This window comes from Macrobrachium nipponense, chromosome 3, assembly GCF_015104395.2.
Source record: "Macrobrachium nipponense isolate FS-2020 chromosome 3, ASM1510439v2, whole genome shotgun sequence".
NCBI lineage: Eukaryota > Metazoa > Arthropoda > Malacostraca > Decapoda > Palaemonidae > Macrobrachium > Macrobrachium nipponense.
The window spans coordinates 119,405,097-119,430,540 of NC_087202.1; the positions used below are offsets into that span (position 1 = coordinate 119,405,097).

Consider the following 25,444-nt stretch of genomic DNA (forward strand, 5'->3'; position numbering starts at 1 on the left):
ACAAAAAAAGAGAGAGAATATGAATGGCGGTACAGAAAAAAGAATGAAAGAGGTTGCTGATATGAGCCAAAGGGATGCTGCACTGGAAAGAGAGAGAGAGAGAGAGAGAGAGAGAGAGAGAGAGAGAGAGAGTCACCTACATGAACAAAGGAGAAAATATTTACACAATGGTAGTATGTATTAGAAAAGTGTATACTTAGTTCCTCTACTTGCATACAAAATAATATAATGTACCCTAATATTAAACTGAAATCTAATATTTACAAAGTACGTAATTTAAAGGACAGTATAGTGGTAGTGCTATGAAGCCAACATTTAATTTTTTAGTTTAAAGAACTGTAACTATTATTTATCATCACATTAATACAATGATTGAGTTTATCATCACAATGAAAATAGTGAAAAGTATGTTTAGCTAAAGCCATCAAACAATATACGTATACTTTAATGTACATAAGAATACTTGGACTCCCTTGAAAAAAGTTTGGACAAGTGAACAAAATTGGATTTCAATTTTAATCTTAGGTTCTTAATATAATGGCAAGAGCTGATCTACTGATGCAAGAGAGAAAAAAAAGTGTGTGTGTGTTATTTTATTTCAAATACTTCCGGTGTATAATTCTAGTACAATTACTTCCAGTTGTGTTTTTGTGAAAAATCTATGAGTCATTAAATAAAATATTCAGATTAAAATTCTCATCTAAATACATATCAAAAATTTAATTTCAAAAATCCTATTTTACAAATGGACAGAACCTATGCAACCACAACTAGAAGTAGTGACGTAGCTGCAACATAAAATTCTTTTAAGGTGACAAAATAATCAAAATGTGCTGACAGACATGATCAAAATTAAGACAACCCCATTTTTATCTTTACCTTTGCAACCTGAATTACAGTGAAGACAACCACAAAAAGCATAAATGTTCACAGTTAGAAGCAATACAACAAAAAATGTAAATGTCAAAATACACATCCTCAAACATCATTTCAGACCTCATTTTAAAAATTTGCACCATGATGAATTACCACATAAAATAATCTTCATAACTTGACATTACAAAGGAATGACATTTTGAGATTAAACATAATTCACACATACCTTTAAAACACTGCAATCCTAATTCTGCTGGTAGGAAAAAGAATTAAAAAAAAGTTTAAAATGAAATATTTTCTTCTCATTTCACATATACACTACAGTACTTTTTACTTGTCAGATAGAGCACCTAGAGAAAAAGACTTACAAAGATTAAGAGGTGAAAAATTCTAAATCACACAAGCAGAAATTGCTTGTTATTAAGCATCTACAGAAAACAATACTACACTATTTTTCATTCACAGTTATGAAAAAGTAAACAAAACGTCCTTGAAATAACATTCAAGTACCACGACTGAAACAGAAAATAGATAGCGACTATACAAATCTTTTCAAATTAATACATCCATTGTACCACTATCTTTTTCAACTAAATTACCAAAATGTATAAAAGTACCCAAAATAAAAAATTTATTTCTGTAATCCTAGCCGTAAATTTGTATACACTACAGTGATATATTCAACTAATTAAAAATTCACACAACAAATAACTAAAAGCACATTTCTAAACTTGACAACAAAGTTTACTGTATAATATATGGGAAAAATTAATAATTCACACAAAAGCTGAAAAGACTCATCATTATCAAAACTAAGGTAACCTTTACAGAAAACACAGGTGTCAAAACACTTTCTTAGGTAATGTAAAACACCTACTAAAATGTACAATTTCTTTTATCTTCTGTTTTACTTAGGATAATGATCAATAACTAGCAGCAGAAATTAAGAGCATAGGCAAATAAATCCTAACCAAAACAACAATGCTATACAGAATTGTTTATGCACATTGTTGATGCTATACAACCATGCTGACTTACAGCTCAAGGGGAGAGAAACCATTGCAAGTCAAATCTGCACTGTGAAGTGCAAGACAAATAAAAAAAAATATGGTTTGCAAACAAAGTTTACTTACCTATTTCCAACCCATGGAACACCTAAAACTGCTGACTATTCCAATTTAACACTAAAGCATTAGGAACAACAATAATCTATATTTTTTTTAACCTCATATGACTATAAATTGAGGCAATACAATAGCATACGATGATTATGCATAACTTCTCCCGGTGGCAAAACCCTTCTAACAAGCTTTATGCAAAGATCACACAAAGTATTATAACAAGACTTCACAATACAAAACATAATGTAATCAGAACAAAAAAGGCTAACCTGTACACAAATTTGTCAAAAAAAAAAAAAAAAAAAAAAAAAAAAAGGAGCTTAACATGCCTCGATTTCAAGTAAATTATTAAAGGTGGCCAGAGGAGCCTGTTTTTGTTACATTTGGTACATTACCAACAAGAAATAATATATATATATATATATATATATATATATATATATATATATATATATATATAAATATATATATATATATTTATAATAAAAAATCTATTGATTATTGTATTTTAAAATAATAATGGTTATATATCATACTATATATATATATATACTATATATATATATATACATACACAATCCAAAGATATTCCTAACTGACAAATTTCAACTTAAGTTCAGCTTAATACATCAAAGCATCAGGATTACATATTTTACCATTAGCACATTACTTATAATAATTATATAACCAAGACTTGACAATGAAAAGTTAACTGTCTCCTTACTAAAGATGACATAACTAACATATTAGAGAAGATGCCAAGTTTCTTGTCCAGTACACTAATTTTCATTTCCTCAACATATATTCAGTAAAGTATTCTGTACCATATTCAGTTTAATATTTACATATTCTCGTTAAATTACATGAATCAGTTAATGTTGAGAAGAAATTTTATGAAGAATACTACAATGCCACAAAGCTCTTTTTGCAAAACTTGAATTCATCATGCACCAAGTACCTAAGAATATAAATAACACATTTCAACTTAATATGGGAGCTTTTGAGCCAGTAGCACTCTGCCTCTTCAAACATAAGGTCAGCTTTGCTCGTAGTAATAAGAATAACAACTGACAGCAATGGAGCAGGTGCTGAATGAATATTGTACAGAATCTTTAAAAATGCCTACAGTGTCCACTGAAGGGACTATGTAGGTGGTAATCCATTGTTTAATGTCTTGTCAAAGTGCACTGCAATATCTTACAAAGATAGCAACAAAACTTATGTTTACTACCATCCTGTACGTATCAATCTTACCAATACCAGATTACTGAACTGACATTCTTATCTCTCACAAGGCTGGCCAGAAGACATTGGACCAACTGAAAATATTACTGAGTCATAACATTTCTAATTCTGAGAGATGTGCTGAAGGGTTTGTTACTATAAAACAAACTAGATCTTACTTGGCAAATTCGACTCCTTTAAAATGTAATGATTGGATAAATTGAAAATGATGGAGGTTCTGACCAAGTTCCTCTATGGGATTTATTTTTAGGGCTTGTTATTCATTATTGGCTGAAAACTAGACAAAAATAAAATGGGTAGACTGTAAATGTTATCCTGCATTCCTAAACTTTCATGTTGGTCACAAAAAAACTAAGGTTAAATGAATGTGGCCATTTGTAGATGGGATGAAATTCTCTCAATGTTGCACTTTTCTGAATGAATATCACATTCCAACAGTGGGTTCAATCTGTCACTATTAGATTCCTCAGTCAGCAGAATATAACCACAGTTCTACAATATAAACCCAAGTAAAAGATTAATTAGATGACCAAGTTTCACTCAGAAATGAATGAAGAAAGCATTGTGAACAAAACAATTGCACCAACCACAAACTATAATCAATGAGAGTCATAGAACAAGCTGTTCTTAAAAAAAAAATATTAAGCATTATTCTGAAACCAATGAACTCTAAGGTCACATTTAAAATAGACTTGAAGGTCACCTGCTATGTTTATAAGATATTCAAAAGAATATCAACCCTACTAAATTCCTTTTAATTCAAAATGTTGTGACCATTACACCATAACAATTGTAGTACCACCAAAACAACATAATTGTTACAACATGAAAGGCACATTCAATGGAGAGTTAGATGCACAGTGTACCAGAAACACAATATGATGATGACACTAACTTTGACAGTACTACAGCAGTGGTAAACAAACATTTTTAAATGCCATGTGTTTGTTAATAGAGTTTTCAAGGCTAGCATAAGGTAGGCTGGCCACACTGAACTCTAACAATTTAGGCAATAATAATTGTATTGTGGAACATTAGATTTCGCTTGTATAAAATACTTTGTCTTATTATAGTGTATTTTCCAAGATTTCAAAATACTGTCACTTACAGTTATTCCACATGTGGACTCAAAGGATTAGATACTGGGCAGTCATACTCAAACTCAAGGATTCAACAACACAGCTATCACAGGCAATATATATATATATATATATGCCAATTTTGGTCTTTAGTAGTACATCTATACCTATAGGGGTAACACTAATGAACCTGTTCTTTGCCATGCTAATGTACACATTCAAGGTCAACCAAGATAAACTAAAAGGGTATTGTTAAACCTCCTAGAAAATGGGGTTTTATACAAAAAGGAGGAAGAAAGCCTTTGTGTTAACATCAACACTCAACCAATTTATATTTAACTGTTCATTTTTATAGGATTATCTTAGGTACTGCCTCTCATATAAGCAGAAATAAGGGTCCTAGTAATACGAATAATAAAAATTTATCTCATAAAGAATAAGAAAGAATGAAGGACATTCTCCAAGAAAACTAAGCACATCTAAAACCTATCACAGTTTATACATCTGCAAGTATATTATGTACATGCATATGGTATGCCTGGCAATACAAGAAAGCAAAGTCATCTACATTTCTAATATAGTGATTATTTTCCTCAACAAAGAAAAATAACTACAGTACACTAAATCAATCCAAACATTAGTGTTACTACATAAGCAATTACTACAGACATGCAACATAATCACCTAATAAAATAATTACCATAAACTGAGATGAAATATGGCGAATTGAAAATAATAAAGCACTTGTAAAATATCTAGTGGTGTATAAATCGTCACTGAATGAGTCTCCAACCCTTTCTTGCTACTATGTTCTGTTCAATTGACAGAAGAATCTGAATTTCCTTTTTTCCACTGCTGAGCTATCTCAAATGTCGCATTTAGTTTCCAGTTTGTTTATTCTTTGTTATTTATTATTGCGTACTATAATTAAATTTTCTTTATTCAAGTTATGAGCTTTAAATATGTTTTTCTATTTATTTTATATTGTAAATATTCAGCTCTTTGTTTCTTCTTTTATTCTCATTTCTTTCAATGATGGTAATTCCACCATCTGGAAGCTTATTAAGCAATTTCATGTACTTATAACTCTTCCATACACTACTACTACTACTACTACTACTACTACTACTACTGCTGCTACTACTGCTGCTGCTGCTACTACTACTACTACTACTACTACTACAACTACTACTAACATTAATAACCTGGCTCTAAAAAAAAACTACTAGATAGCCTATCCAACACAACATATCACATTGGCAAATTATGGGTTTGCAATTGTGTATAAACACACTTCAATCCCCAAAACAAAGAAATAAAAGCTTAAAAGCAAATGGGATAGAAGGTGATTAAATATCCATATGGCAATAAATAAACACAAGCAGAGAAACATACACCTCACATTTTCAACTCTCTGCTGTGGGAGAACTCTGACTTCTGTAAACCCACTGTTCAGGAGGAACATACTTCACTGTCCTTGGTCCAGATGGAGAGGGCATAAATCCTTGACGGCCATCACCAATGGCCATAGGTGGTGGAGCTGAAAGTTGCGAAGGCCGTGCAGCAGAACGACGCACATCATTATAAACCATAGCTATGAGAAGGTACATACCCCCAATAATTTTCTCAAAAAAGGCAAGCAAACTCTGCATGAAAGGGGTAATGTTGCGGAAGAAAACACCAGCAGCGTGAAGAAACTGGATGCCATAATGATGGCTTTCTCTCAAAAATGCCACAAAGCCAACCACTAAGGTCATGGTAAGGACAATTACAAATCTGAAAAATAACAAAAATGAGTATCAAACGGATTCATACATGCTTACACTAGGCTAAAGTTATAACAGTTATCACACCTATTCCTTATTCACAGCCAAGCTTTCAGAAATTAATTAATTTTCCCATCATTTCCTGATGGTGAGAAAGTAATGAACTCCTGAAAGCTCAGCTGTGAATCTGTACGCAAATAAGGAATAATAATGTCTGCAATTTTTTAAATACAGGGACCCAAAGTTTTATATCACATGAAATCTATAAGAAACAATAATCAATTGGCAGTATATTTCAAAACACAAATGAAAACTTTTAACAGCGTATGGTACCTAGCTTTATCTACATTACCAGTGCTATAAAAACTTATAGTATATATTGTTAGAGAAATACTGTAAATCTCTCTCTCTCTCTCTCTAAAAAGCTTTTTTTATTCTGTTATTATTATTATAGAATAGTATTAGTTTATCCAGACCTCTGAGCCTAACAACGGCTCTTCTCAGGCTGGTTTAAAGTTTTGTACTCTTATGCTAATGAAAAAATGAACAAAAAATCTTTATGTCACTTTGAGTACTGTATGCATTTTGTGTATCTCGTGTATCTTACAAGTGGAAAGGACTTCTCAGATACATTTGATATTTTTGCTAGGCAGGCATTCAAGATTCATAAATTCTGACATCACAGTATTGGCTGCTCCTGACTTGTGGCTACAAGGAAGAGTCCAAGTGCAGAAAAAATGTTTCTCTTAAGGAAACAGGAAAGGGAACAACACACTAAATGCTATGCTCAATATCTCAAGATCTAAGACAAAAGTTAAACACCGCCTGGACTTTGTCCATTCGTCTTTACAGTGTTCCCCCCATATTTGCAGGGGATGCTCACCAGACCGCCTGTGAATAGGTAGATTCCGTGAACAGTTGTAACCCTATAAAACTGCTTAAAACTGCCTATTTTGTTAGTTAAAACTCAAGAAAAACTCACTAAAAATGTTTATACTTGGTCTTCTTAAATTTTATCACAAAAAGTGCGTTTTATGATTAAAAATAATAAAAAGGAGAGAAAAAAAGGTAATCTGTGGATATTTCTCATAGAAAAATACCGCGAATATGCAAATTTCCCATGAATAGCGGGTAGATATGTTCCGGAAAGAAATCCGCGAATCCAAGAGTCCATGAATCTGGAGTGCGCGACTGCAGGGGTCCACTGTATGTTAGATTCTGAGTATTTTTCATTATGTTTGGTAACTTTAGATTGACCATGCTGATTACTTGGACCATATCTCTCTGTACATCCACCCTCCAATGGTGGCAAACATGCTTCAAAATTAATAAAAACAGTTACACTATATACAGTGGATCCCTCTAATTCAAGGGGGATGCATACCAAATCTCCTGCAAATAGCTAAAATCAGTGAATACTTAAAACCTCTCTAAAAGTGATTATATAACTATTTTGTTAGTTCAAACACAAGAAAAACTTTCTAAAAATGCTTCTACCTAAATATTTTAATAGTTTTATCACAAAAAATACATTTAGTCATGAAATCTGTATGAAAATACAGTAATTAGTTCAAACACAAGAAAAACCCTCTAAAAATGTTTCTAAAGTCCATTTAGTCATGAAATCTGCATGAAAATACAGTAACTAGTGAATATATCTCAGTGAAAAATACTGCTAATACGCAAATTTTCTGTGAATAATGGTTAGATATGATCCATAGAGAAACTGGCAAATAGCAGAATTCGCAAATCTTGAGAACATGAATACAGTGGTCGACTGTAACCCATTACAAGTATACCTATATAAAGAATTAACTGAAGCATGTGCAATAGACACTGTTAACTGTCCATTATACACTTATAAAGCAACTAATCAAGTTACTTCTTTACTGTATACATAAGTCGTTTTCTCTCATTCTAGGTCAGTCCCGGACAGAGCATAATCAGTGTACTCTCTCTTTCTCTCTAAGGGTAATACATAATCAGTGTACTCTCTCTCTCTCTCTAAGGGTAATATAAGATGTATTTGAAATGATATAAATATAGTGTTTAGGAAGTAGAACTAGTTATGTAATATCTGTTAAGCTCATTCTGGGCTGGACCCTGGACTGAGCATAATAGGTGTTAGATTCTCTCTCTCTAAAGGTAATGTAAGATGTACTATTGTGCACAATAGTTGTTCCCTCCGCTGATCCAGAGTGTGAAAACGAATCCGCGACTATGAAACCCCAAAGCAGTTGAACAAGTAACTAATTAAGCACCCAACAGATGTCGCACCGTCAGGGCAAGGAAGGAGGAGTGGGAAGCAGGTATTTTTCTTGAGCATAGAGTAGTCTCCATAACCTAATATCGTTAATTAAGAGAGTGAGCGTAAAGTTTTTGTTGTTGGCGATAGAACAGGATTAGCGGAGGGAACGAACTATTGTGCACGATAGTACTTGAAATGATACTACCGTAAAGTTTTTATGATAAAACAAGTTGTATATATTTTAAATATTTGCTAATTATTTTCATTTATTTTTCAGTCTGCTTTTACTGGAAGATAAAATTAAAATAATTAAAGAATATCTTGAATATTGTACAATATACTCTATTATCAAAATTCTTTCCAGCAATATTATTTCAAATACATCTTACATTACCCAGAGAGAGAGAGAGAGAGAGAGAGAGAGAGAGAGAGAGAGAGAGAAGAGAAGAGAGAGGGGGAGAGAGAGAGAGAGAGTGAGAGAGAAGACGAGAAGAGAGAGGAGGAGAGAGAGAGAGACATAGCTACATTATAAGTATGCTGTAAATCATTTTTATCATAAAACTCAGTGTTTAGTCACAAACACAACATGAAAAAATGCAGTAATTAGTGAATAAATAGTATTGCTCTACTAAAAAAAGAAAGCAAATTAGTAATAATTTTAGAGATATGGTCCATAGAAAAGAAATCAGCAAATTAGTGAAAGTTCCCTTGGAAAAGTGAATAATGTGTTCCAAAAAAGTCCATGACAAAGTGGACACAAAAATGTGAAATGTGTAAAACTTGGGGGGGAGGGGAACCATAGATTCAAACTCAGCATAGGACTACTAATTGTGGTATGACAAAAGCAACTATGACCTACTATTTCACTTACCTAAATGCTTCCTTAATATTAGAAATTGTAATTGTGGAGCTTATAGCTGACCAAACACTTGATGCGCTGACTTGTCGGACTTGCAGTAGCCATTCTTGCACTTGTTCACTCAGTGTTTCCAACTCACTTCCAGGTTCTTTTGCCGCAAGTTCTTTGCGTCTCTTACGTCGAGCTATGGCTAATTCACCATCATGTGGATGGATGTTCCTGAAATAAGCAAACTGCCATTAAAAAAAGAATCAAATTGCTATAAAAAAAGAATAGGTCTAGTGAAAAAAGTTAGCTATGAACAACTTACAGCAACAGGGACATTGTTAAAAATGGCACTAAATTAACTATGAATAATACCCATTATACATACATACATGTTAATTCAACAGCTTAAAAGAGCATTGTGAAGAGATGAAATACACGTTAATTCAACTGCTTAAAATAGCATTGTGAAGAGTTATAACTAATAATTTATGATGTATAAAAGTTTTTCAAAAAAGCTGTAATATCCCATAGACTCTCAAAGGGTTCACTTAATAAGACTTGTTCTCCAGCAAAGACTGAAAACTAGAGCCAAGTACATAATGCTAAAGAGAAGAGACTACATGGAATGGATGAAAATAACAGACTACAATGTAGCTGTGCTCCAATGAGTGGCTGCAAAGAATCTTTAGTACTGTCTACAGTGAACCACACAATGCACACTAAAAACAATACCTCATATGCTTTAATTATAGTATTTGTATTGTGACTACATTATTATCAAAGCATCATTTAGTTTAAACAGATCACTGAACTAGAATACTTGAGTCTCATAGGGTATGCCATATTACCTACGTACTAGGTGTGCCTGCATTGTGAGGCAAGTGATTGCGCAGTTTTCATTGCATGCTACTACAGTAGGCTACACACATTCTTACCTAATTATCCTTAGCATGACTCGTAGACCAAACTGTGGATGCAAGGAAACTCCTGTGACTGAAAACCAATAATGCCCTGGACTTGGAGGTGTTGGTAGCAGTGTCCACAGGCAATAGCAGGGCTCCTTAGCAGAAGGCGCTGAAAACAGATCATTAATGTTGAAAATTAATGTGCTAATAATCTGAATTTTCCAGACATTAACATTAATTGTTACAAATGATGTAAATTAAGTAGAAAAGGACTTAAGTATTTCTGCATTATACCTCTATTTGCTATGGAGAAAATATTTCCAAGGAAATATTGTACTGCTAAACTAAAGCTGCAGTTGTAGCTGAACCCGAGAAATAAAAAAAGGGTTCACACTGCTAACGCATATATTATTGTGCATCAACAACATGGATGAAACTCGACCACAAAAAACAAAAAATAGTGGAGAAAAAGTATTTTAATAAAAAATACTGGCTATGAAAGAACACATTTTACTGTTGTTTTCATGCCAATAAAAGATAAATACATAAATCTTGTATTATTATGAAATAGGATGAAAGTAGCAAATGGTATCTCTTAATTCTTTACACAAAACCATGCTCCTGACACCATCTATTAACGAGAAAGATAATTAATTTAGTCAACAACAAGAAGTATTTATGTCATATTTCAACTTAAAAAACACTTTATGTAACGAAAAATGGCCTTGTCCCATATAAACAGTTTCTAGGCATTAATTTACGCTAAACAGAAGCAAGAAAATTGCTCTAAATTGAGTTAAATACGGGGAAATAATCTTACCTCTGCTCTCAGCTGATTTTTCCAAACCAAAACATTGATTACTTTTGTTTGTATTTATAATATAGTAGTATGTAATATGAGACTACAGTAGAGCCTTGGAACTTGACGCTAATCCATTTCAGAAGGAGCGTCAAAATTCGATTATTTCGAGATCTGAATCAGTTTTTCCCAAAAGAAATACGTAACTGAAAACGGATTAATCCATTCCTGACCACCAGTTATTACCCTAACCTTGCCTTTTTATACAATACATTACATGTAAATTACAACTAAATAAGTTAAGAGTTAAATAAAGGTCATATTAAACGTATATTTATAATCTTAAATGTATAATATACAGTACAAAAGAATTCTGGCCTACGTCTAACTGATTGTTGACCAAGCGCCATAGGCTACCTAGGTAACTAGTAAGTAGAATGTAGTGTAGTGGGTAGGCATAAAATGTGTTGCTAACATAATAAAACATTGAAAAGCAGGTCTAATTATTACAGTAAATTAATAAACTATTAAAATTAAACCCAATTTATATTAGTTATAAAAAACTTATGAAAAATTGCCTACATTATGTTGGCAGGCTGTGGCATGAAAGGATGTAAACAAACCATAGCGCAGGCCTGGTGACTGGTGGCTTATAGTAGGACTATAGTAAACAAACCATATTGTTGTTATAAGCCTAGAAACGTTTACATTCGGTATTAATTTATGGTAAATCTTATACGGAGTCGACTGTAATACTGTACACAAAATCACTTTAAAATTATCTTTCAGTAATTGTTATGATACTAACGGTTTTGTTTTAAAAAATATCCTTATAAAAAAAGTGCGTCTTCTATGAAGAAATTTTTTTTTCAAATATCAGGGCTGGTTTCAAGCTTATTGGACTTTAAAAATAATTATGGTACATGGTACATATATGTACGTATAAGTAAAAGAATCTTCTTAATTTCTATAATTACTATACCATTACGTACCAGCATCTTTTGAGTTTAATATCAGGCTAACCTCTTCTTTACGAGGATGCTTACAAACAAGCATACAGATTGCGTTCGTTTCCGCACACACAGTAAACTGGTGTCACTACCAAATCTCATACGTAAACATTGACATATTTTTACAGTAGACATAAAAGAATCTAAAAAACTTAACTTTCATAATTACTATGTATACCATAGAAGCTTCTGAGTTAAGCTAATGGCTAACCTCTTCTTTACCGCAAGCTTAAAAAGCTTAGATTGCATTGCTACCGAACTGTACGTATGTAACAGTGGTTTTCACTACCAAATCTCACACATAAACATTGATGTATTACAGTAGCATAAAAGAATCATCTTAATTTCTTAATTACATACTGTGCACATATATACTATAGTGGCTTCTCTAATTTAAGCTATGGCTAACCTCTGCTTTACTGGCAAAGCTTAACAAAGCTTAAAGATTGCATTCGGCTAGCAGAACCGCACATGTAACCTATCGTACGTAACAAATTGCCATTCCATCCACACCCAACACTTAAATACATATTGCATTTGCTACTGAAATGCGCGCCTCATGTGTGAGCAGTTTTTAGACTAGGTCTAACGCCTAAAAAAAAAGCAAGCAAAGGTGCTTGATTAAATTTTCTTTTCGCTCATCACTTGCATATATAAACGAAACTTAAGGTTTTTTTGAAGTTGGGAATGGTGGAAACATTTTGAAGAAGGAAAACGTGAGATGCCATGTAAACACTTTTCCATTATTTCAGAGATTAACAATATCCAAATGTTTGAACATAGATAGCCAGCAGTAATACTTGAAATGTGTGAAAATTACTTCAAATATAAAATTTTGATGTTTTTTACTGAAATTAAAACTAAAAAAAAAATAAAACAACAAACCAGTCTCTACTCGAGAAGAAAAACATACGTACTTATTACTGATCATTATCATGCCACTGGAACACCATTTTTCTTTAACAGATCACATACACAATGAATAAATACTTGAAAATTGTGTGAAAAATCACTTCCGACATAATTAAAATTTTGATAACTACTGAAAAAAATAAAACTCAAAAAAGGAAAAGAAATCAGACTTTACTTATGAAGAAAAAACATTATTCACACTTTACTGATCGTTTGTCATGCCACTGTGGGTATTTATATTAAATTCACAAAATTTAATTTAACATTCCTTAGTTGGGTTCAACTTAGCAATCACTCATTTGTTAGAGCTGCTTTTGAGGCAATTTCACTATGAAGATACATACATATATTCACAATAGCTGTGTATGAAATTGAGGAATTTTCTGCATTTTATTCAAAATTTTAGTGAAAATACATTCTAAAATTGTACTAGAACCCTAAGTATGATAGAATTTATGCTAAGCTCCAATTCTTGGGTCAAATTATGCTAAAATACATGAAATTTTGCTACATTTCGTAACACTGGATGATGCTAAGTAGCAACTAGCGGCGGCTGGCGGAAACAGTTTTGTTTACAAACATCATGTGGTATGGGGATCGGAATCTGGTTTTTAGTTTTTGAACACAGATACAAATTTATTGGAAATTTAGTGGCGAAATCCAATTATGTCGAGTTTTAATACGGTTGTGAGCCAGGCCTCTACTGTATATACAGTTATTATTGGATGAAGGTGAAATAAAGCATAACTTTAAAAGAGCCAAGGAAAAGATGCAAATTCTTTATGTTTTGTATTTCATAGGGTATCTCGGCGCTTAGGCATATCCACCGATAACCAGAAAATGGCGTCATCTATTAACGAAAAAAAATAACTAACTCTAGTTCACAACAAGACGTATTTAAAACTTGCCCCATATAAACAGTTTCTAGAGATTAATTTATGCTAATAGAAAAAGAAAATTTCTCTGAACTGAGTTAAATACAGAGAAATATTCTTACCTCTGCTCTCAGCAGATTTTTCCAAACCAAAAGCTGATCTGTTTGATTGTGTTTTATAATACAATAGTAATATTAACCCTTTCATGTCCAACTGACGTAATAGTACGTAAAAATACTCTATCCCCTATCTATCCAACTGACGTAGCGGTACGTAAAATTTACCGAAATGTTTCGTACGTGTGGTAGGGGCATTTTTTTTTTTCCAGACAAGTAGCGATTTCCATAGGCTAGATCATACCTTGGACCATGTATCTCGGGTATCAATACGCCAGCAAAGTAGTTTCTGTACTGCGCATGCTCAAATCCCCTGGCGTAGTAAAATTCTCACAATGAAAATCAGCTGATCGCACCTACACTTCCCTCTCAGTGACCCCAAAGCCATTTTTCTTAACTCTCCCTTCATTCTTCAACTTTTCCTCTACATTTTCGTATATTTACAAAGTAATTTCTATGAAAAAAATAACCGAGATAGGCTCTTCAAAAAATTTTTATTCTAGCAATTAATGTTGACAATGGTAAAATTTTTTTTCGTTACGATCAATTTATAACATCAAAATGAAATTGTTACCATATCCAAAGCCATTTTTCTTGACCTATGCTTTATTCTTCAACGTTTCCTCTACATTTTTTGTATATTTACAAAGGAATTTCAATGAAAAATAACGAGATAGGGCTCTTCAAAAAAAAAAAATGTTATTGTTATGATACAATAAAGTTTGTTCATACTTACCTGGCAGATATATATATAGCTGTATTCTCCGACGTCCGACAGAATTTTCAAAACTCCCCGCCCACACACAGTGGGCGGCCAGGTGGTTAGTACCCATTCCGCCGCCGCTGGGATGGCGGATATTTCAGTAATCATTCCATTTTCTATTTCAGATTTTTGCATACCACTGTCCCCTGTAGGGGAGGTGGGTGGGTACTTTAATTATATATATCTGCCAGGTTGCCAGGTAAGTATGAACAAACTTTATTGTATCATAACAATAACATTTTGTTCATGAAACTTACCTGTCAGATATATATATAGCTGAATCCCACATTGGAGGTGGGAAGGGACAGAATAGAAGGATTTAGGAAACACCTCAAGTGCAGATGATTGACATCTTGATTCCTTACCTGTTAGCATAGCTGACTTTCTTGATTACTGTCACCGAAGTTCTGCTTCTGCTTTACTAGAGTTGCCAACAGGTAGTGACCTGTGTAGTTGGTGCGCTCTAGATGATCTGTCAACGGGGGCGTGACCACAATGTGACTAGACCATATTGACCATACTGTGAGGGCAACGAAGCTAAAAACCACCACCTGACCTAACCTATCGAAGTTAGTCCCATAACTTCTAGGCTAAAGAAAGGGAAGGCGCCTCAAGCAACCAACCCTTCAACCATAAACCAACACCAAAATTAAAAAGCACAACTACCCCTTTTCTATAGGGTAGTATTTGTGCTGCTCCCTGCCCCCAACACCATTTCTGCGGATATGTATGGTCCAAGCGACTCGCAGTTCTCATATGCCGTCTTCACATCCCGCAGGTAATGTGAAGCAAACACAGAGTTGCTTCGCCAAAAAGTAGCGCTAATGATATCATTAAGTGCCATATTCTTTCGAAATGCCATTGAAGTCGCAACAGCTCTTACTTCATGGGCTTTTATTTTCAAAAGCTTCATATCACCATCCGAGCAGGACGCATGGGCCTCCCTGATGGTGCTTCGTAAAAAGAATGCCAGTGCATTCTTTGACATAGGAAAGTCGGGTCTCTTAACAGAACACCATAAGTTCTCAGAAGGACCCCGACAATCTTTGGTCTTTTGCATGTAAAATTTGAGAGCCCTGACAGGGCACAGGACTCTCTCTGGCTCTTGTCCGATGAACTCTGTTAACCCTTGATTTCAAAGGTTTTTTGGCCAGGGGTTAGATGGGTTCTCATTCTTCGCTAAGAATTAGGATCCAAGGAGCACACTGCACTGTGTCCTCTGAAACCCACATCTTTACTAATTGCCTGAATTTCACTAACTCTCTTTGCCGTGGCAAGAGCAGTTAGAAAAATCGCCTTCCTAGTAGTGTCTCTCAATGAGGCAGCATGCATAGGTTCAAAGGGAGCCGACATCAAGAATCTTAGAATACATCAAGGTTCCATGATGGAACCTTTGGTTGTAGTACTTTGGTTGTCTCAAACGATCTCAACAGATCGTGAAGATCTTTATCATTTGTCAGATCTAATCCTCTGTGGCGGAAGACAGCTGACAGCATACTCTTGTATCCTTTTATTGTGGGCACTGCTAGTCTGTCCACATTTCTCAAATGCAGGAGAAACTCAGCGAATTTGGGTTCACAGAAGGTCGTGGAGGAGGAAATACCTTTCTTCCTACACCATCTCCTGAAGACAGTCCACTTCGACTGATAAACTGCTCGAGAGGAAGCTCTTCTCGCATTGGCAATAGCCTCTGCCACTGATCTTGAAAAACCTCTCGTTCTGGCCAACTTCTTGATAGTCTGAACGCAGTCAGACTCAGAGCGGAGAGGTTTCCGTGGTTACCTCTCGAAGTGGGGCTGTTTGAGAAGATCGACTCTCTCTGGCAGGGTTCTCGGGAAGTCTACCAGAAGAGACATGACCTCCGTGAACCAATCGCTTGAGGGCCAAAAGGGGGCGATCAGAGTCATTCTCGCTCCTGGCGACGCCGCAAACTTCCTTGTTACCTCTCCTAAGAGTTTGAACGGGGGAAAGGCGTACACATCCATCCCCGTCCAGTCCCATAGGATGGCATCTACCGCTATTGCTCCGGGTCGAGAACTGGAGAGCAATAAATCGGAAGCCTCTTCGTTTTCGAGGTTGCGAAGAGGTCGACTAGCGGCCATCCCACAACTTCCATAGCTCTTGACAAACTTCTAGATGTAGGGTCCATTCTGTGGGAAGCATCTGATGTCGACGGCTTAAAAGATCCGCTCGAACATTTTGAATTCCTGAAATGAACCTTGTCAGGATCACTATGTTTCGAGCTTTCGCCCATAGAAGGATGTCTCTCGCTATCACGAACAGTGATCGAGAGTGTGTCCCCCCCTGCTTTTTTATGTAAGCGAGAGCCGTAGTGTTGTCCGAGTTGATCTGGACAACTCGGCCCACCAATCGTTCTTCGAAGAACTGAAGAGCCAACCGAAATAGCCTCCAATTCTTTTAAGTTTATGTGCCAGGACCTCTGTTCCCCTCTCCAGAGGCCTGACACTTCCTCCTTTCTAGTGTTGCTCCCCAGCCCACCATGGAGGCATCTGAGAACAACACTAGGTCGGGGCTCAAAAGCTTGAGGGACATCCCTTCCGAGAGTTTGGTCGGATCTTGCCACCACTTCAGATGATCCTTGACCGTTTTTGAGATAATCAAAGTCGAGTCTAGATTCTTGTCTTTCCAGTTTTCTGCCATAAAAAAAAACTGGAGTGGCCTGAGGTGCAACCTCCCCAGGGAAACAAACTTCTCCAGCGAAGAAAGTGGTTCCCAGCAGACTCATCCATTCCTTCGCCGAGCATGTTTTCTTTCCCTAAGAAGGCTAACACTTTCTCTAAGCATCTCTGCTGACGTTCCTTTGATGGAAAGGCTTGAAAAGCCGCTGAATCCATCTGAATCCCCAGATACACGATGGACTGCGTGGGGATCAGATGGGACTTCTCGTAATTTACTATAAGGCCCAGGGCCTTCGTCAGCTGTAATGTCGTCTGAAGGTCCTCCAGGCACCTTGACTTCGAAGGCGACTTGATTAGCCAGTCGTCCAGGGTAGAGCGAGACTCTTATTTTCGTAGGTGAAGCCATTTTCGCCACATTCCGCATGAGGAAACAAAAACCATCGGCGCCGTACTCAGACGAAGCACAGAGCCCTGAACTGGAAAGACCTGCCCTTTTAAGACGAACCTCAGGAACTTCCTTGATTGGGGATGGATCGGGACGTGGAAATAAGCGTCTTGAAGCGTCCAATGACACCATCCAATACCCCCTGGTCTCAAGGCCCCTAGCACAGACTGAGAAGTTTCCATCCTGAATTTTTCTTTCTTTACAAAAACGTTCAGTCTGCTGACGTCTAGGACAGGTCTCCATCCCCCAGACTGCTTCGGAACCAGGAATAACCTGTTGTAGAAGCCTGGGGAATCCAGCATCAGAACTTCCTCTACGGCCTTCTTTTCCAACATTTGATCTAGAAGATCGAGTAAGATCTGTTGCTTCTCTGACTGGTATGCGGGCGACAGGTCTATCGGCTTCGTGCTCAAAGGAGGCGCAGAGAGGGAAAGGGATCTTGTATCCTCTCGATCACATCTAGGGTCCAGGTGTCCGCCCCTATCGTCCTCCATGCCTGAGCAAATAAGGTGAGTCTCGCACCTACAGGTGCCTGAAGGGCAGAAACGTCAATTTTTTCCCTTCTTGGTAGAAGAGATCTTACCTCTGAAGGACCCCCTTCCTCTCGAGGAACCTCTAGAGGAAGGTGCTCCACGAAAGGGCTTAAATTTCTTCTTGGGTGCTGGAGCTGTTGAAGTAGAAGCCTGAGGAGTAGGTCGTCTTGAAGATTGAGTCAAGAGGTCCCTTGTTTGCTTTTTCTTGCAAGTTTACCGACAGATCCTTAATCATGGACTCTGCGGAAATAGGGTGCGTAGAGAAGGGGGCGAATAATAACTCCGCTTTCTGAGCGGGAGAAACTGCTTTCGCCATAAAGCTACAATAGAGTGCTCTCTTTTTTAGCAGACCTGTAGCAAAATGAGATGCTAACTCATCAGCCATCCCTTACTGCTCTATCCATACAAGCTAATACACTCGAAAAGCTCTTCCAGCGAAATCGAGTCTTGACTCCTCGATTGTACATCCAGAGCCCCGAGGCACCAATCTAAATTTAAACACCTCTAGCGTCTTATATAACCCTTGAGGTGATGATCCGTCTCCGTCATTGTCCAGGAAACCTTAGCCGATGACAAATAAGACCTCCTTGGAGCGTCCACCAAATTGGCGAAATCCCCTTGAGAAGAAGACGGTGCTTTCAATCCTGCTTCTTCTCCTGTTTCGTACCAGATCCCAGCTCTCCCTTTCAGTCTAGATGGAGGAAGTGCAAACGAAGTCTTCCTTTAACCTTCCTTGAATCCATCCAATCCTGGACTCTCTTAAACGCTCTCTTCGCAGAGAGCGAAGTGGCCATCTTAACGAAGCCAGGGGCCTTCCTGGCCTTCGATGAGGCAAATTGTGAAGGTGGAGAGCAAGGAATTGGCGCTTGAAAATTATCTGGAATAATTTCTTAAGTAAATCCGTCAACGTCTATAGTCTGACGACGCTGACGCATTTGGTTCGTCATCATCAGTAGGGCAGCGATCACTAGACGAATCCTTCTCTCGGTCATCAGCGCCTTTCAAAGATCGCGATGACTTCGACACTTTAACCTGAGAAACATCCTGACGTTTCGGACTCAACTGTTGATCGTCCTGGAAAGCGTCCCTCCCGATATGCAAGGCGCCGTGCGTTCTGAGAAGCGTCCTGCAGAACGTCCTGATGTGAAGGACACCGTGCGTCCTGAAAGAGCGTCAGCTCGAGCGTCTTGCTGAGACGTCATGATGTTTAGGACGCGTGCGTCCTGAACAGCGTCAGTTGGAGCGTCTTGGCGAGCGATCCGCGCGTCTTGAAAAGCATCTTCTCGAGCGTCCTGGGGTAAGCGCTTGCGTTGCTTAAGACGCCGAGCGTGATTCATTAACATGCAAAGCTTGACGTTCCGATATTGATCCTTGAGCGTTCTCGGCCTTTTGACAAAGACGCTGGCCGCTTGTGCGACAACTCACGTCTCTGTCAAATTCGTCTCTCCTAGACGCCCTTTCATGAGGAAACGTAAATCACGTTCTCTAATGCGTCGGCTACTAGGAGGAGACTCAAAGGCCGAAAAAGACGCGGAGTAGGAGCCGGGGACTGCCTAGTTCTCTTAACAGGCAGCCACCTATCCTTCCTTCTATGACTAGTTTCTGCCTCCTTTCTCTCAAAAAAGGAGGCTAACTGTCTCTGCATTTCCCAAAGCATTTTCCTTGAAGGGGAAAGTTCTCGATCAGGAGAAGGACTCATCCTGTGCGAGGAAGATGGGCGAGGGGATGCCCTTTCCTTCAACTCAGGAACAAGCTTAGAGCGACTTTGGACGCTCGAAAGAGTCCTCCCCTGATGAAGTCTTGTTCCTTTTCTGTGGCGGAAAAGCTTCAAAATCTTCAGGTGACGAATCTACGTAATGATCAGAAGGACGTGAAGCGTCCCTCTTCTCTGAAACCTCTCTTAAGAGGGCGACAAGGGCGACGGTCCGCTTGTGCGACAACTTGCGCCCCTGCCGCTCTACCCCCTGAGAGGTCTTCCGAGCGTCCCAACCTCGGCGAGGAGAGGAAGTCTCGGAAGAGAAGCACTCTTTAAGTATTCGTGCCCGTGCACGAACCCGGCAGCCTGAGATTCGTCCCTCATTTTTTCTTTTCTGCCGAAGGGACGTCAGACCGGTCATTAGATCCCGTAACCCTCCTTCGGCTTTCGGCTTGCCCTCTCCCTAAGGCCTGGGAGTCCGGCAGGGGCATAGGCCTAGAGGCATTATGGGACCGATCTGACACCCCTTCCCAACTACTAGATGCACTAACACTTTTTTTATCACAATTCACATTTGACTGTAGAGCAATCACTTTAGATTCTTCCAAGGCGCGAATCGACTCCATGATCGTAAATAATACGCTTCCTTCTGCAGACAAGCTTCCTGATTGTTCGGAAGGCCAATACAACAGGATCCGGTTGAATTACATCTACAGGAGGATTTAATGGAGATACAATTCTACCTTAACTTCTACTCACGAAGCACTCCTAGAGGAAGACCTCCTGATTCTATCACGCTCAAGCTTTTTTCACGTATGAATCATTGTGCCTTCCATTCAATTTCAGTCAATTGCTCACACTCGATGCATCTATCATTCAACATACATACATGACCACGACATTTCGAGCACACTGAATGAGGGTCTACCGAAGCTTTCGGCAACCTCACCTTACATTCATGCACCTTACACACCCTGAAGCTAGCAGAGCTAGATCCAGACATCGTAATCAAATAAAAGTCAAAGCCAAATCCAAATCAAATCCACTATCACGTATGCCAAGCCAACAAGCCAAATCAAAACCAAAAGTCAATCAGAATACTCAAGTTAGCACAAGAAGTTTCAAAATCCTAGGCGGAGGTCTGTAAACAGTTGTTTACCGACCGGCGACAGAGAAAAATCTGAATAGAAAAATGGGAATGATCCTGATATCCGCCTCCCAGCGGCGGGAATGGGTACTAACCACCCCCCCTGGCCGCCCACTGTGTTGTGCCGGGGAGTTTTTTGAAATTCTGTCGGACGTCGGAGAATACAGCTATATATATATCTGACAGGTAAGTTTCATGAACAAAAAAAAATTATAGCGATAATTCTCACTATGCGCCAGGCGGAGTGCTATGTTTCTTATCCTCTTTTCTATCAATTTTTTCACAGGCTGGACTTATTCGTTTTCCATTGATTTATATGTCGATATTTAGGGAATTTTATTGACTTTCTCATAAAAAATAATTCATTCGCTGACTTTCAGAGTTTTTTGGGTTAGGAACGAAAATATAAAAAAAGTAAAGATTTTTTTGTTTTTTTTGTTAAATAACTCACATTTTTTCGTATTTAGAGGGCTAGGACTCTTATTCTGAATATTCCACCATAAAATACTAACATTTAGAAAAAAAGGACAGCAAAATGAACGTTGTTGGCATAAAATTTATATTTTTGCTGAATTTTCAAAATAATAATTTTTTTGCACTGTCGAGACGCCTTGCCCCCGGATTGCAAAAGACTGGCAAGCGAGGCAGCACTCACCAACCCATCAGGGGACCTGTCAGAAGCTATCTTGGCAATCACCACAGACCAGAGGTCCAGCCAAGAAACCGCCTGCAACATGGAGGCCGCCGTAGATTCCAAGGCTAAGGCGTCTTGCGGAGATAAGGACAGAGCCACTGACCTCACCTGTTCCAAAGTCAAACCCGGCTTCAGGCGAATGACGTCTGGGTTAAGGTGGCGTGACAACAAAAATGCAGAGCTCATAGCATAGTACTTCCTATGTCTTGTGAGAGGTGGGGGTAGGAGTTTGGTAGAGCCTCTAGAGCAAAGTGAACCGTCCAAGTCAGAAACAGAGGCGTTAACCTTCTGCAAGACCGACTGAACGTGCCCTGACAACGGCATCTGGAGATGATTTGGGGTCCTGAGCAGCTCCCACCAAGGCTTCCAAGCAAGGAGTGTAAGACGACCAATCCTGAGTCCTACTTTCCAAATTGCTGAACCCACGAATGAGATCAACAACCTCTGAAAAGGAAGACAGAAACTCCTGCATGTCCTCTTCTTCCTGCTCTGGCACCGGCGACCGGCGACGAGATGGATGTGTAGGCTCCTCTAACGCGTTTTCTTCACCAAAATTCACAGAAGGGTTAGTAGGCAAACAGTCTGCAATCTCTACTAGCCTATCTGGGCTGGGTCCAAGCGTCAGCCTCCGAGACGGACCCACTGTAACATTAGGCACATCACTTACCTCAACAGGTGACTCCAGACGACCATGAACAGACACGGGCGTGGCGGCCATACGTAACGTGAGCTGGGGGGGAAACTGGAGCACCCGAGATTAACGGAGAATCCCTTATAGTGGAAGACTTGGAAGCAAGCAAACACTCCGGCTGCACCACCTCCGTGCTCACTACCTTCGACCTATTGACAGGCGCCTTCAGATGTTTACGGCGACGAATAGGCCTGGGAGAAGAAGGAGCACTACCATCACGTGCACGGACGGGGGAGGTTGCAACATGCTCGCGGACATTGCAATGGACAGAAAGGGGGGGGTGGGGTGGGGTGCTTGCACGTACGAGATTCAGCGGGGAAGCAACCCCTGCAGAACACATATCACTAACACTGCCCGAAACCACAGCACTCTTGGGAACACGTTGCTGTTCCTCCCTCGACGGCGAAGGATGGGCAAGGTCCTTAGCCTTCCAATGCCTAATACGCCGACGAGGGGTAGAGGGGAGAGATGAGGGAGAGCAGCACCAGCTTCTTATGTGCACTCTTTTTGGAAGGTGGAGACGAAGCAAACGCGTTTTCCGACCAGTCCTCCCACCCGATAAGGCAGCCAACTTCACATCTAAAACAGAGTCCAGCCTCTGAAGCACTGCCTGGCATATGAGCTCGGACTGATGTGCCAGAGAAGGCTCCGAAGACAAGGAAGACAAGGAAGGGAGATGTTTCGAACTGGGCAGCAGAGATGACGTCATGGCTAAGAGAGGCGGCTCGGAGGCGACTGGAAGATACGTCATCGATGAGAGTGATGTCACGACCTCCCCTCTGAGCGAGGGGGAAAGAGACGCCACTGGCGGAGGAATACACAAAGATGGGCCCCGTGATGACAACAACGGGGCTGACGCCGCAGCATCACTCTGAGACAACGTGGCGGCACACACCGGCGGAGCAATACAAGATGGCCAACTGCTCCCACCCGTGGAGACGAGGCAGGGGTGGGGGGGATGCCCTGGCTGGACTGGGAAGGGGGGTGCAAGCCTCCTCAAAATGCGCTATCAAACCCCCCCCCAAAGGACGGAGTACCCCCTAGCCCAAGCGTCTTCCAAATCGCCGCCATTTTGGACGCCTCTGACTCTGGAAGAGAAGAGAATGATGAAAAAACCTCACCCTTCTCAGGGACCGAAAAACCTCCCGAGGAAGAGGGGGCTACATTACAAATAATACCCTGGCGACCTCCCGATACTTCCATCAACGAATCAATGGAAGAAAAGGAAGGAGAAGCAGGGGCAACGCTACTATGGGGGTTGACTACTGCGGAAGACGAAACATCGGGAATAGGAGTAAAGCCCTCCCAAGAAGGAAGAGTGGAGACTCTCTGACATTCCCTCTTACCATAAAACTTCCTCCACTGCTCCAAAGGCCATGCCCGGCATTCCGTACATGGATTCGTAATTGTAAACAAAAATTGGAACGAACACCTAACTGCAAGGGTGATGTGGATGATGTCCATCGCTGACGAAGCCAAGAAACAAGAACAAAAAAAAAAGGGAATAAAAACCAGGAATTCCGGGGCACCAACGCTGACGTCGAGAAGGAGCAGAAGCAGTCATAATATTAGGTAAAAACACACACAAACACACTAAAGGAAACGAAACAGGCAAAAACCGGGAAAAAGGCCAAGAGAGGAAAAAACCCAACTCTCGTCCCAAGGCGGTAAAGAAAGACTGGCGTAGATGTTCGGCGTTTGACCACTCTTCACCTGATCTACGCATGAGTTGCCAGATACCACAAGATTCCTTGCTTTCATCTACTTTTTTACCGGATCCAGCTAGGCGCTAGAAATGATCCTATTGTTAAGACCGAGGGTTTGTTCACGTATGAACAAAGATGCAAATGCTCCTGTTACATATATCCGAGTCTCAGAAGATAAAGACCATTAGTGTAAATGGGAAGATGTCCTAATCCAAGGACGAGACACATATGTACTTGCCATAACATCTTGGGTTAAATATGGTTTGCTCTTCCTGTTTTTCCATGAAATACCAGAACCTTTCTCGGACAGGCAGAGAGTTCTACTTTTCTCCCTGCCATAAAGTACTTCCGGCTCTGATAGCACAGGGTTTGCACTTAACTGTAGTTGTCCAGAGTTCCTATCAGAAGGAGCTAGTTCTGCTAAAAAAACAACACTCTGTAAGAAGATTTTGCTTCTTGCAGCTTGATTCAACTGCCAGGACATTGATTTCCCTTGTGTGAACTTTGTTAGGATTCTGGTGTGGTTCTCATCTGTCCATGACAGAAGGGTTCTTGCCGCTTCGCAGAGAGAAAAAATGCGTTCCTTCCTGTTCTTGATGTAAGAGAGGGTTGTCCGAGCTTACAGTTACTACTTTGTTGCCGACCAGGTCCGCAAAATCCAACAGCACCCAGTGGATAGCCATCAATTCTTTCAAATTGATGTGCCACTCTCTCTGTTGAATATACCATGTCCCCAATACTCTGTTGTCTCTTAGGAGATCTCCCCGACCTGGACTGGACGTGTCTGAATAGAATACAGGTTGGGACTCAGAGGAAGAAGGGACTTCCCTTCTAATAGCCTGTCTTCTGATCTCCACAAAGACAAGCCCTCCTTTACTTCAGCTGTTGCTTAGAACACAAATGAGTCTGGAAATTTTTTTTTCATTCCAGTTATCTTTAGGAAGAGCTGGAGATTCCTCATGTGAACACTCCAAGAGGACACTAACTGTTCTACAGAGGCTAGGGTCCCCAGCAGGCTCCTCCACTCCTTTTGATGAGCAATCTTGAAGGGCTAACAAATGGTTCACCTACTGAAGGCATGACTCCACTCTTTGCAGGGATGGAAAAGCCCAAAAGCCACAGAGTCTATCCTCATCCAAAAATAGACAAAATCCTGACAGGAGACTAACTATAACTTCCTCAAGTTTATCAGAAGTCCCAACTCCTGCCAATGGTGGAATTTTCTGCATGTCCTCTGTGTTGTTCTTCTCTGAATGTGACAGAAGAAGCCAATCGTCCAGGAAAAGAGAGACTCTTATCCTGACTAGTTGCAGCCATTTGCAATAGGGGGT

General features: G+C 39.2%; 1 pseudogene; it reads right to left on the reverse strand.

Moving 5' to 3' along the window:
• Window positions 1-2,556: 2,556 nt before the first annotated feature.
• The window catches only part of LOC135222487 (uncharacterized), a 62,971-nt pseudogene continuing 40,083 nt past the window's right edge, over window positions 2,557-25,444 (reverse strand).